The sequence below is a fragment of the Prionailurus bengalensis genome, chromosome F2 (assembly GCF_016509475.1).
Source record: "Prionailurus bengalensis isolate Pbe53 chromosome F2, Fcat_Pben_1.1_paternal_pri, whole genome shotgun sequence".
NCBI classification, from domain to species: domain Eukaryota; kingdom Metazoa; phylum Chordata; class Mammalia; order Carnivora; family Felidae; genus Prionailurus; species Prionailurus bengalensis.
In genome coordinates this window covers 70,491,901-70,506,099 of record NC_057353.1, presented here as the reverse complement: position 1 = coordinate 70,506,099, position 14,199 = coordinate 70,491,901, and the positions used below count along the sequence as shown (strand labels likewise).

The window sequence follows — 14,199 nt, the reverse complement described above, 5'->3', positions numbered from 1 at the left end:
GCCAGCCAGTCGCTGCTTTCACTTATCACTGGAGACCATCGGGTTCTGAAGGCCCATAGCAAATGGCCAATGAACCCTTCAGCTCAGTGGCCAGGGGCAGAGCATCTCAAGTGTCTTTGAGGAGCCAGGCAACAATGTCATTTGGTCCTCAGAACAGCTCACTCTGCAGGGGAGGAAACTGAGGCTCAGAAGCATCCAAGAGCCTTCTTCCCAGTGGTGAAGCAGAGACCAGGGCTCGCATCTCCTTCCTGGGACCCTTCCCATACCCCTCCCCCACATGGCCAGTTACGGTCTCAACTGCCCCCCAGTCCACCAGGGAAGAAGCAAGATCAGAGAGGATGGCGCTTAAATTATCTTTTTTCCTCTTATTATTACGTTTTTTTACTTTTTTTTTTTTTTAACATTTATTCATTTTTGAGAGAGCGGGTGGGGGAGGGACAGAGAGAGGGGCGGAACACAGAATCCAAAGCAGGCTCCAGGCTCCGAGCTGTCAGCACAGAGCCTGACACGGGGCTCGAACTCAAGGACCGTGAGATCATGACCTGAGCCGAAGTTGGCCATTCAACCGACCGAGCCACCCAGGCACCCCTTCGTATTTTTATTTGTATGAAACTTCTCCTTAATGCATCTCATTTCCCACAGGCTTGAAGCCAGGGTGCCTCAGCTCTGCAACAGCAGAAAAATGGCCATATGAGTCCTTGAGGCTGAACGCTGTCTGAAGCGAGAGCAGATCAATTCTCTCCTTTAATAAAGGTTTCATCTTTGCAGGAGGATAAAAGGAACCCCGCAGGCCAGCTTGCATCTATCCCATGGATGGGTGTTTTCTTTCCAAAGGCACCTGCTACAACCGATTCTGCAAGAGTGACACAACTGGAGGAAAAATGGCTGGAGCAGAAGAATGAGAATTCAGTGACAACAGGGACCCAGAATGCAGCAGCACAGGGCTTCTGGAACCACCCGCATCTCAGAGGAGCCAGGCCACAAGACAGCTGTGCGCCATGTGGGGCTCTGTCACTTACTTCATTACAAACCGAGGAGAAAACCCACTGGAGCCAGTCCCCCGGACAAACCCGGATCCCAGAGGGGCAGGGCAGGAGGTTTTCACTGGGGAGAATCTGGCGCCCAAGCGGGGAAGCATCCGGGAGGGAACAGGGGCCGTCCGTGGTTAAGAGGCACCGAGAGACCCACTGGGATGGACCGACCCAGGATGTGGAGCCCTTACTTCGATTCAGCTAACGGTTCTCTCGTTAGTAAATGCTCCTGGATATCAGCCTCAAGTTAGAAAATAAAAAGAACTTGAAATGATGCAAAAGCACATAGTACTAATCTGTGCGTCACACACATTCCATGGGAAGATGCCTTCATTTGCCGTCCAGGGTGTGTTACTGAACCTCCACCCCCTCACACGTTCTGAAAAATGAGATAATTTAATACATGGAAAGTGTCGGGAACGCTATGAATAATACATGCGCGTTACTACTGTATTATTGGTGTTCGTGCCCCACCCAACACCACTACTACTCCCCTGAAGGCAGCACCCTGTTAGCGGTGCCTAATCGCAACTAGTAGGACCCCCAGTGCTCAGCCGCGTCGGGAGGAAGCAGACGGGCAGGCTGCGAGAAGGCACACGCGACTGACGTGAGCAGCTCCTGTGACACGGGGAGCGGATCTGAGACGCGAGGCAGCCCCGTGGGTCACAAAGAGCAAGACCGGGACTCCAGGGCTGCCTCGACTCCCAGGCGCCTGATGCCATGACCACGGGAGTGTTCGGTAAAGAGCAGATCTTGTGCGAGCAAGAAAGACACAAAGTGAGAACTGTCAGCGGGGCGGGGCTGAGGGAAACCCTGCGCCAGGACAGACAGAACAGAGAATAGCTCTTATGGTCGCTCCACTGGGCACCTCATTTAAATATTTTTTTATGTTTACTTATTTTTGAGAGAGACAGAGACAGAGACAGAGCACAAGCAGGGGAGGAGCGGAGGGAGAGGGAGACACGGAATCCCAAGCGGGCTCCAGGCTCCAAGCTATCAGCACAGAGCCCCACGCGGGGCTCGAACTCATGAACCATGAGATCATGACCTGAGCCGAAGTCGGACGCTTAATGGACTGAGCCACCCAGGCACACCAACCGGACACCTTACTTTAAAGATGGGACTGTGAAGGTTCAAAATTGTCGGCCAGGACCCAACACGTAAAGAGGAGCTTTGGGGCCAAGGCAATCAAACCTCCCTACAGCCTGTGGCCTGTGGCCCAAGACGTGCGTCCGCCATGCATCTTAGACTGCTCGGGCTGCATAAATAAACTTCAGAGGCCACGTGGCTTGCACAGCAGACATTTATTTTCTCGCAGCTCTGGAGGCAAGAAGTCTGAGGCCAAGGTTCTGGCCCCTTCGGTCTCTGGTGAGAGATCTCTTCTCCGCGGACAGACAGCCACCTTCTTGCTACGTCCTCACACGAGAGACGAGGTGCGGCTCTCCCACGAGCTCTGCCGCCTCTCTTCTTAGAAAGACACTAAGCCGATCAGATCAGGGCCTCACCCTCGAGTAAGCTTCCGTACTCCCTGCGCTCAAATACAGCCACACTGGGGGTGGGGTAGAGAGCGTACAGACATTTAGTCCATAACACTACACAAATACAGTTGTTTGAATGCTGTCTCCCCCAGTGTGTTTATCCACTGTTGTCTCCGCAGAGCTGGGGCACCACCCGGCTTACACTGGGGATGCGGACCAGGGTAGGAGGACGGGGAGGAGTGGCTGTATCCTGCCAGGGCCACCACAGCAGGTGCTGGGGAGGAGGACTCGGAGAGGGAGACCTCCACCCGGGCAGCAGCCACGGAGCAGCCCCATGATCCCCTCATCCCTTTCCCCCAAGAGGCACTGAGGAGAGAAAGAGCCTCATCTTCAGAAGAAAAATCTGGGAGACGGGGAAAGGAAGACGGCAGAGAAAAATCATGGGAGAGGGGCACACGGACACACAGATGCAGAGGTGAGGGGCCGCAAAGAGACAGTCCAGACAGGCTGCAGATCAGATTCGGATTCGGAAGATGCACGTTCGAACTTGAGAGGCAGCAGGGAGGCCTCACCAACACCACCTCTCTGAGTCTGCAGTCCACTCATCTGTGAAATACGGCGTCCCGGTCTGCTCAGCCTGCTCTCACAGGATGCCACTCACAGCGGGTGGCTTAGATGACAGACATTCATCTCTCCTGGTCCTGGCGGCTGGACATCCAAGACGTACTGGCAGATTTCAGGTCCTGGTGTGCAAAAGACAGTCTTCCGGTTTGTGGCCTTACACTGCAGAGAGTGGAGAGAAGCTTCTCTCTCTCTCTCTCTCTCTCTGGTCCTTTTATAAGAACACTAATCGCATCGTGAGGGCTCCACCCTCATGACCTCATCACCTCCCAGAGGCCCCACCTCCTGAGGCCATTGCATTTGGCATTAGGGTTTCAACGTACAGATTTGGGGTGGCACTGGTAAGCGGCCCACGACCACAGGGACCCAGACGGCCAGTCTCCCTTTCCAGATTTCTTTCAGAGCAAGAAATAAAGGTGGCTTTTCCCTCCTTTACGCTTGAGCACCCTGCACACTGGGATGCTGCAGGTTCTGAGTAAATAGTCGTGGACGAAAAGACAGGAGAAAAGACGAGGGAGAACTTTACAAACTGAAAGTCCGTAAGTGCATGGCAGTGCTTATCATGTTTCCCAAAGCAGACCGGGGGGGCCTCGAAAGAGGAGTACTTTCCAGCCATCGAAAGAATGAAATCCTGCCATTTGCAACAATGTGGGTGGAACTGGAGGGTATTATGCTAAGTGAAAAAAGTCGGAGAAAGACAAGTACCATATGACTTCACTCGTATGTGGAACTTAAGATACAAGACAGATGAACATAAGGGAAGGGAAGCAAAGATAATATAAAAGCAGGGAGGGGGACAAACCATAAGAGACTCTTAAATACAGAGAACAAACTGAGGGTTGCTGGCAGGGTGTTGGGGGGAGGGAAGGGCTAAATGGGCTAGGGGCCCAAAGGAGGGCATTTGTTGGGATGAGCACTGGGTGTTATACGTAACTGATGAATCACAAAATTCTATTGCTGCAAACATTATTATATTATATTACATGTTAACTAACTTGGATTTAAATTTTAAAAAATAATTAAAAAAATATTTTTAAAAAGATGGTCAAATCTAAAAAAAAAGCAAAAACAAAAGAAAGAAAGAAAGAGGAGTACTTTCTACATTGTTTCCGACTTTCTGGCCCAAACTCCAAGCACCTCAAATTCAGTCAGCCCGAGAAAACACTGCCCATGCACGTCCTGGACTCCTGTCCCGATGCCAAAAGCTGGGACTAGACACAGAGGGCAAGACCCGTAGCCTCCTCAGAAAATATTTCCAGTGCAGGGGAAAGAGCTGATATTCAAGAAAGTTGTATGCTGCTTCCGGCGACAATGAAGCCCACGGGGGAGATAATAAGAGCCGGAGTTACAAAGCCTGGCCTTTACTCTAATAATAATCACAATAATTATCGCGCATAACGATAACTGTAGTGGTTGTCCATCTGTGTGGCCAGCTGCTGGACTGGTGGGACCGAGAGAGTCCCAGAAGCACTTTCGTGTTCAGGGGATAGCCCGGACACCAGGCACTGCCTCGGCATAAGCCCACGGTAGCACCACTGGGGAAGCTCAGCGTCTGCTGGTGTGGCACATATTATCAGAAAAAAACAAAATTAGGTGCATTTTCCCCTAGACTTACGAATCCCTCTTCTGCATTTGCCCTCACATTTTGACATTAACTGAACTCTGTCTTCACTACTAAAAATAAACTCCAGGTCAAATGCAATGAGCCAAAAACCTCAATATGAAACCACAAGAAACAGAGTAATAGTAAAATGGGCTAATAGCAGAGGTGTTCTGAAAAAACGTTTCTGTTTCAAGCCCAGAGTCCCGAGTGGGCCAGGAGTTCCTGCGGTGCTGCAGGCAGTGAACACAGGAAGCAGCCTGTGGCTAGAGAAGACCAGGGTGGGCTCGTGCCCACGGTCAGGCAGGCAGGCAGGCAGGCACGAGCTCTCAGATGCCCTCTCCCCAAAAGTCAGGGTCGGGGGGCAGCTTGAGAATACCAATCAGGCAGGAGCCAGGAGGTGCTCCCAGGGGGCGCCGGTGCCAGGGGAGGAGTCCAGAAGAGCAAGGTGAGGGTCAGAGGGAAGAAGTCAAGGCTATGTGCATGTCCAAGGAAGGGCCGGGATGAGAGGATAACCTGTCAGAAGCAGACAGGTAATGAAGGAAGTGGAGGAGAAGCCAGTAATAAGGGCTCCCTTTTTGCTGAGCATTTTCTCAGGCCAGCTTTGGGATCCTCAAGACCAACCCAAGGTGGGGCTGGTCCATTCTGCGGCTGAGAAACGAACACTTGGAGAACGGGAAAGGACCTATCCAGGGTCACAGGGGGCGTGGCGGGGGGGGTGGGCAGCGAGAATGCAGGTGTACTGTGGGATCTGTGTTCCACGGCAGGCTCACGGAAGGCAGGGGTGCAGGTGGGCGGGTCCCCAGTGGAACAGCAGTGCCTTCAGGATGGGCAGACCACATGCACAAGCACGGTGCCGACGCCTTTCTCAGAGCCCCCGGCACAGAGCAGCCCTACCCAGACCCGTTCAGGACGGTGCACCTCCGAGCCCCAGCACGGCCTCCTGCTCCCTCCACGTGCTCCCCAACAGCTGAGTTCTGGGGAAATTCCTTTCCCATCATCCCAGACAGATCGGTCCAGCCTCTCCTCTGTCCACAGAATGCAGGCGACGCTGCTCACTTCTGCCATGGCTACGGCCGTAAGAGACGGCTCAATGCGTCTCCCAGCTCCCCCTACCCAGCGACTGGAGACCCGTCATCCCCCGTCCCTCGAATGGAACAGCTGGAACAGCTGGAACACCAGCCCCAATTCCAGGTGCCACGGGAAAAACAGTGACCACAGAAGAGGCACCTGCACTAGTCCTGCTTCCAAAGTCGGCCGCCCGGATCAGGAGCGGGGAGGCTCTGGAAGCAAAACGCAAGGACTGGCTGAGTGCGCGAGGACCAAGGAGCACACGACAGCTTCCACAGGAGGCCTGTCAGCTGCACTCGGTGCAGACGAGTTCCGTCCCCAAAGTGGGAAATCGGATCCTGACATGGAAATTCGGGATAGGAGGGCACTGGGGTGCTGAACACAGGATGCGGGGGCTTCCCAACCATAAAGCAGCTCGGCTCCTACTGACATGCGCCTTCCAAGAGCCTCAGGCTGCAGCACCCTCTCTGCAAAGCCTCCCCAGTGGACAAGAGCCCCTCCGCAGCCCTCCATGCCCGTGGGGAGTCTGGAGAACCCAGATGTATGTCGGTTCCCCCACCCTGAGTGAAGAGCGGGGTCTCCCGCTCACCATCATGTATGTCACGGGACTGCTGGGACACAGGAGATCAGAGATACAAATGCACCCGGGACACAGTTAACACACAAGAGAAAAGACACCAGGAGCACATGAACACCATCCCCTGCTATCCTGTCACCCTGACTTCCTACCTGTCTTCTCACAAGCCCCCACTTGGATCAGGTTTCCTTTTTTCTATGTGACTTACTCTTTTCAACATCTTGCGGGGTTTTTTGTTTTGTTTTTATTTCAACTGACCTCTTTCTTTGCTGTCAGTCTTTAGAAACTTTCTTCTTTTGGTTCTCTCTTTCTCTTACTCTCTGCTTCCTCCTTTTCAATTATTCATTCCTTTTGTCCTTTCAACATCCACAAGAGTGTCAGGGGGGGTGTCGGGATGGGTAAGACGGTCTTTTGCTCTCACCAGTGACTGGGGGCACGGGCTAGGGTGGGGGAGAGAATGACGTGGTATGAGGGAAGCACGCCCTAGAGCGCCGGCGACAGTCTGGAAGAGGAAGTAATCAACTCTGCGGGGGCAAGGGGTTGTCTGTGTAGCATGCACAAGCCGTTGCCCAGACAGACGGTAGGTGAAAGGCAGAGACAAGAGCAGACCTCGGACTTCAAAATAGCCTGCTGCCTGGAAGGAACCGTACACGGTATAGTTAATAAATTAACAAAACAAAACCCTAGCGCTCCTGAGGGGCTCAGTCCATTAAGCATGTGACTCTTGGTTTCTGCTCAGTTCATGATCTCACAGTTTGTGAGTTCAAGCCCCACACTGGGCTCTGCGCTGACTGTGTGGAGCCTGCTTGGGATTCTCTCTCTCTGCGCCTCCCCTGCGCATGTGCTTGCTCTCTCTCTCTCTCTCTCAAAATAAATAAATAAACTTAAAAAAAAAAAACAAAACAAACACCCTCCTGTTTTGGAGCATTTCCTCCTCCATGCCAGGCAGCCGGCTGAACTATCTCCACTATCTCATTCAATACCCACGACATCCTCTTGAGGCAAGAGCTAATACGATCCCTATCTTACAAATGAGGAAACCGAGGCTGGGAGCAGCTGAGAGATTCACCCGAGACGAGGCAAGTGGCAAAACCAGGAAAACTGGGGTCTGCCTGAATCCCAGGCTTTCAGCTCTTCCTTCCCCCGAGGCAGCCTCTGGATTGGTGTGACTGAGCATTCAACGTACGGAGGCGGGAAGCAGGCAGCCCCAAAAGGAGCTTTGCTCCCCACGCACTTCCTCACGCTCCTCCGGTGCCGTCCCCACACGTCTCAGCAGGACAGCCAGAGCACCCGTCACCTTCTGCCAGGAGGAAAGGCTTGGGGTAGCCCCCCTAGGAGGTGGTGGGCTCCGTCCTCGGCCAGGGCCAGAGGGAGAGCTCCGAAAACACAGCACTGAGGCCCCTGAACACCGAGAACCAGGTCCCGTGTGTCAAGGTGAGATTACGGGAAGCCAGCTTCTCAAACCAGCACAGGAAGCGAGGCCAAGAAGTCAAGAACCACACCCCAACTTGTGTTGCAGGAGATCGCCGATTCCCAAGGCCTTTTTTTTTTTTTTTTTTTTTTTGCTCCACAAAGCTCAAGAGAAGAAATCTCTTACCTTTAGTCTCCAAATCCCACAATGGTCTGGCTTTAGTTCAGGGCAGGACTGTTCTCAAGTTCCTCTAGAGTACCAGAGGGATGCGTATTTTTTTCAGATTGAAGGCACCAAAATCTCAGGTAGGACAGGATTCTGTAAACGTGCAAGAAAAGGACCGAGAATTATTAGTATTAATGCTTATACAAAATGGATGAGATGTTTCAATCCTGTGAAAAACTACCAAGGGCATACTAATACATGCTAAATGAGAAACTTCAGAAGAGCAGACATTTACTGAGCAACCACTATGTGCCAAGCACCGTGTTAGACATTCCACTGCATTAAGCCATTTAATCCTATAAGACCAGTTTCGATGGCTCCATATTTCAGAAGTCACCTAAGAGGCCAGGCCAGAACTGAAAGTCAGGTCTTCCTGACTCCAAAGCCCTGGCTGATCGATCACGTTTTCCTCCCCCGCTAAAGCTTTTCCATTCACCTGAGTCCAGGAAGTCTGGGTAGAGGGAAATGAGAAACACACCCAGTAACTCCATTCTGTGAATGTCCTGTCCCCGGATGCCCAGCCCATTGCACAGATGATGGGGGTAATATGAACCCTGGAAGCTGTGTCAGATTAACTTCGATGTAAGTTTTATCTGAGCTCAACACTGTCATCTGGTAACATGTGATCGGTAGACATCATGCATTACTCAGGGAACAAAAAATGTAGCTTCACCAGGGATTCTTATCCTAACTGATAATCGGCCCAAAGGGCTGGGGGGAAAGGGGCGAGGGGGCCGCTGCTGGTCTTACCAGCTCTGGAGGGGCCTAAGGCACCTGAAGCAGAGCCAAATCACATTTACAACGGGGTGATTCTCCCCCATTCCAGACCTCCCTCCTGTACCCCAAAGACCCCTGGCACCCTGGCCGCCAAATCACCAAGAAGATGGAGCGAGTGAACACAGGCTCAGAATAAGACTGACAAATTGTGCAAGGGCATTTACCCTCAAGTGGGGGAACAGCTGGAGAAACACGCTCACCCCACAGCCACAGCAGAGGCCAGGTGGCTTGGATTCCCCACCGTCCACTCCTTCTCTCTCCTCCAGGAAAAATTTGGTCACAGGTTGCTTCTCTGAGGCCCCCTGGTTGTCACACTCCTCCCCTGGACGTGTTAGTATCGCAGACAGACCCACAGCAGTTCTGCAAGCCCAGGAGTGCCTGTCTCCTCCCACCAGGTGCTGGGCTCGCCCGTCCGTCCAGCCCCAGCACCCAGCACCCACCAAAAGGGGCTCAACCCCCAGCACTCAGGGAAGTCCCTTGACTGGCAACCCGCTCAGAAGGAAGCCCTCCTGGGCACATCTACGCTCCAGCTACTGGCGCCTCCCTATTTTTAAGGCACTTTTGTGCCTTACTGTCAAAATGCATTCGCCTTATTCCCTGGAGAGGGCAAGAGCCCAGCTCCCTGGTTGTTAGACCGCCTAGATTGGCATCCCAGGTCTACCCGAGTCTAATTCTTAGGGGCTGGAGCAAGTTACCCTCTGAGCCTCAGTTTCTCATCTTAACGTTTATTCATTTTTGAGAGACAGAGAGACACCGAATGCAAGCGGGGGAGGAACAGAGAGAAAGGGAGAGGAAGCAGGCTGCAGGCTCTGAGCTGTCAGCACAGAGCCCGACGCGGGGCTCGAACTCACGGAGTGTGAGATCACAACCTGAGCTGAAGTTGGACGCTTCATCGACTGGGCCACCCAGGCGCCCCTTAAAGGTTTGTTAGTGTCAAGTGAGAGCCTCTGCAGAGCTTAGCCTGGGGCCGGACCTGTTGTGAATACTCAGAAATGCCCAGAACATCATTTAAGCAAATGCTCGGGCCTTAACTTCGTAGTCTCCTCCCAGTCAGGAGGAAAAGGCCTCCCCTCCTCCTGTCTCAGCACGATGACTTGGTGTAGGGGCTCGGTCCTCGGGGCCAAGGGAACAAGCAAAGCCCTGGGAATCCATGCAGTGGGTTAACACTCAGCCATCCTCCGGCTGTGCCTCCAGCAGTAAACGGCGGTACGCACGAGAGGTGCTCTACGGACAGGAAGGTAGGAGAGAACCGTACCGGATCAAGCTAACGGCGTCATTTACAAGCACCATCGGTACAGGGCACCCTGCCGAGGCATATCCCCACAGGACCACCCGAGCACTCACCATGACCCCAGGACGGCAGGGCACAGCATGAGCCCCATCTCCATCTTACAGACCTGGAAACTAACGGTCGGAGGGGCTATGGGGGCTGCCCGACACCCAGTCGTGACTCCGCAGCCAAATCACCGCTTTGCAAGCTCACTGCTTCCTCCTGGAGAGAACAGCGGCGGTAATACGCATCAGCTCCTGCGGAACAAGAACCTCTTTCCAAGGCAACCAAATTGATGAATGTTTTTAATTACCGTTTTAAACCACACGCACAGAGCAATGTTCCGTGGAAAATGAGGAACCAGAACTTCCAAGTTTCTCCCAGGGGCCAGTCCAGCCAGGTGCTGGCTGCCAGAGCCGGGGGTGGGGAGTCGTGCACCGGCCAGGGCGGTCAAGGTGGGGACGGTCACAGCCCTGCCTCAAGGCACTGAGCCTGACGGCCGGTGTGGTCACTTCCCACCCACAGAGACAAGCCAGGGACAAAGGGGACCGGTCCAGCACAGGGTGACAGGAGTCTCTTGGCTACTCCTCAGGAATCCATCAGTGGCAGCAGAGGAGAGAGCTGGGTGCTTAGGGAAGTCTGACACGTCGCTTGTGCTGGGGCCTGGGTGAGGCGGCTGCTACTCCCAGAACGAACGTCCTGCCTGACACTCTGTCTTAAGGACGGGACACTTCACCTGCTCTGCAGGTGACAGAGATACCCTGCATCTGAACCAGGGGGCCTTGGGCTTTCTCAGGATGCTGATAACGCTTCCCTGATGTGGCCTGGGATCACTGCTGGGGCCCAATGCTGTGTCCAAATGAATAAGGAATCAGAGTGCCCACGACCCCAAGGTCCCGAGGAAGTGAGAGGCAGACTGGGGCACAGAGACGGGCCCTCTCCTGTTGTGCTCAGGGCCCTCGCTGGCTCTGCCAGTGGAATTGCAAGTGTGTCCTGTGCCCAGGGGTCCTCTGCTCTACAACCCAGAGGCGGGGCCATATCATCTTCCTGTCTCCGACAGGAAGGTGAAGGCACAGAGTATGACCTACAGTACTGAATAACTAACGATCGAGAGCATATCATCAGGTCAGTTGGCCTCGAATGCCACTTATATGCTGCCTGGGCAATGGAGCCAACTGGGTACGCTGAAGGCAGCCAGGACCAGCCACTCGGAGGTGGGGGCCCTGGGCTGCTTGGCAGGAGAGAGAGCTGGCCGTGAAATGAAAGACTACACAGGGATCCCTGACTTGGAAATCATCAAAATGCCACCGAGGTGGACTACAGCACCTGCAGAAGTAGATGGACAGGACAGCTGTCCCCAAGAAGCCCCTGAGAGCAGGCGCCAGCCCTGGGATGTGTTTACTCCCTCTGGAAAAGGCCTGGGGAAAGGACTCTCCTGGAAAGTCAGCAAAGCCAGACAAGCCGGTGAAAGCCTCCAGCCTGGCTCAGCACGGGGCCCCAGCAGTGATCCAGAAGGACATCAGAGGTATTATCAGTGTTGCCCCCAATTCTATGAGGTCCAGCAGGGCTGAACGCAGAGGTGACATGTGCACTCAGGACACAGGCTGCTGGGGTCCGAGCTAGTCCTACCAGCTAATAGCTGTGCACCCTGGGCAGTTTACTTGACCCCTCTGATCACCATGTGTTAATCAGGGCTCATAAGAGCAGTTACCTTTGCGGGCTGGGGCAAGGATGCATTCAGGAGACGTGCTAAGTAAGGCGCCTGGTTCAGAGCAAGTGCTTGACTAACACCTGGTTATTCTCAGGGTCTACGTGCCGTCATTATCCGTGTTGCTGGGCACACAGACCAGACAGTCTTGGATTTGAATCCCAGCTCTGCCACTTCCCAGGAAGGTGTCCATGGACCATTCACTTGACCTTCCTATGCCTTAGTTTGCTTATTACAAACCAGCCCTGCAGGACCGCCAAGGATTACAGAGCACGGAGAAAAGCAAGTGGTACCGTATGAACTTTCAGGAATGAAGGCCCCAACCCACACCGAAGGATGTTCTACAGAGCGACTGGCCTGGACTCGTCCAAAACATCAAGGTCAAGAACAGCCAGGGGACTGTTCCAAGATAAAGGAAGGCTGAGGAGACACGGCGACTGAGAGCAGTGGTGATCCGGAATCAGGAAAGCGTGGTCCCAAAGCCCATTACCGGGACAGGTGATGAAACTGTGTGTGGCCTGTGGATTCAATGATACAAGTGTAGCCCCGCTAAATGTCCTGCATTTGATTGTTTGATTGTCACCTGGTGGTTCGTGAGAGGATGTCCTGGTTCTTAGGAAACACACACTGAATATTTAGGGATAAAAGGCATGTCTGCAACTTACACTCAGATGGTTGAGACAAAAACTGTGTGTGTCTACGTGTGTGTGTGTGTGTGTGTGTGTGTGTGTGTGTGTGAGAGAGAGAGAGAGAGAGAGAGAGAGAGAGAGAGAGAGACAGAGACAGAGAGAGAGACAGAGAGACAGAGAGAGAGAGAGAAGGGGTCCCGGTGGAGTATGAATTAACAATTGCTGAATTGGACCGTATGGTAGGTTCTCTGTATCATCCCTGCAATTCTTTCCGCCAGTTTAAAGCCACGTCAGGATGAAAGATGACAGACAGCCCAGGAGCAGGACAGGAGACGCGGACCTGCTGGGCTGGCCTCAACCACGCACGCATGGCCAAACACAAGCCTTTCCCACAAAAACCATGGCACCTCAGGTACAAATGTTACAACGGATTGTGCAGAAAACTACAAAGGCTGAAGCTGGAATTCAATTTGCACCTCCACCCCCTCCTGCCAAGGAAAAGAAAGACAAATGGATGCCTCCTCTGTTACTATGCCCCAGGGCCTGGCTTGGCGGCCTGCATGGGAGGCATGAGGCACTGAGCCGGCGGCAGGGGAGGGCGGGGGAGGAGACAAGAGCAGCAGTGCCCTTGGACGGGGGCAGGGCAGCCAAGGCTGGTGTTCACTATGTGTCAGGTGGTGTTAAAAGAACTTTCTGCACCTGATCCTCCCAAGACACCTTGTGGCAAATGTTACCATTATTCTCAGCTCATGCTGTAGGAAACCGAGGTTAGAGGGAAGCTCCCTCGGGGTTTCATCTGCAGCGGCGGGGGGGGGGGGGGGGCGGCTGGGATTGGAGCCCAGACCGCCTCCACCGGATTTCCACAGGCAAAAGGGAGGTGGGCCCCACGGGAAATAGAGCAGCCAGCACTAAGTCCAGCCCCTCCCCTGCAGCCGACGCCACCTGCCTGGCCATGCAGAGGTCTCAATGCAGCGGGAAGCTACAGGGAGCAGAGACCCCAGGCTCCCCTCAGCGCTGGCCCAGCACTGCACACAGTAGGTGCTCAGCACTTGTTTGTAGAGGCACACACATTCGTCTTCTTTTGCAAGGAGTCCAGCAATGCACGGACAAGAAGACCCAACAACCCAGGACATGGGTGCCATCAGGGAAGAGAAAAGGTTCGGGGACATGGACGGGTAGGGGTCTTCGTGAAGAACCATTTTACCCCTTCTGAGTTTCACCTTCTGAATAACTTGTGTAATCAAGAAGGTTTTGTTGGTGTTTTTTTTTTAATGTTTATTTATTTTTGAGAGAGAGGGAGAAAGCAGGGGAGGGGCGGAGAGAGAGGGAGACACAGAATTTGAAGCAGGGTCAAGGCTCTGAGCTGACAGCACAGAGCCCGACGCGGAGCTTGAACTCATGAACCACGAGATCACCACCTGAGCCGAAGTCGGACGCTTAACCGACGGAGCTACCCAGGAGGCCCCCCGTGTTTTGTGTTTTTGATACAAAGAAGGCAAAAGAAATCGACCGGGATGCTGTGTAAGCAGGGAGCCATGGCGTGCGGCACAACAAGCTGGGGCACAGCTGTCACTCCCCACACACCCTCCGGCTTTCAGAGGCTGAGGCACGGCAATGGCAATGACTGAAAGCCCGGGAGAAGCAGCACCACCCCTTGCACTAGGCAAGGGTAGATTCGCTCGCCAAAGAGGCCGGCCCAGGGGTCCTGAATCCCCAGAGCTGCTGTTTACGGCAACGCGGGAAAGCCACCCAACATAACCCTATCACACTTGTCCAACTGTCACACGCGCTGGGAACCGCG

At 53.7% G+C, this 14,199-nt stretch overlaps 1 long non-coding RNA gene across 20 annotated transcripts in view; it reads right to left on the bottom strand.

Annotated features, from left to right (window-relative positions):
* The window catches only part of LOC122495810, a 369,120-nt gene that overhangs the window by 212,425 nt on the left and 142,496 nt on the right, over window positions 1-14,199 (bottom strand). For all 20 annotated transcript variants that reach the window (XR_006300594.1, XR_006300600.1, XR_006300601.1 and 17 more), the window contains exon 3: window positions 7,976-8,107. This is a non-coding gene — a long non-coding RNA (uncharacterized LOC122495810). The remainder of the gene's footprint in view (window positions 1-7,975; window positions 8,108-14,199) is intronic.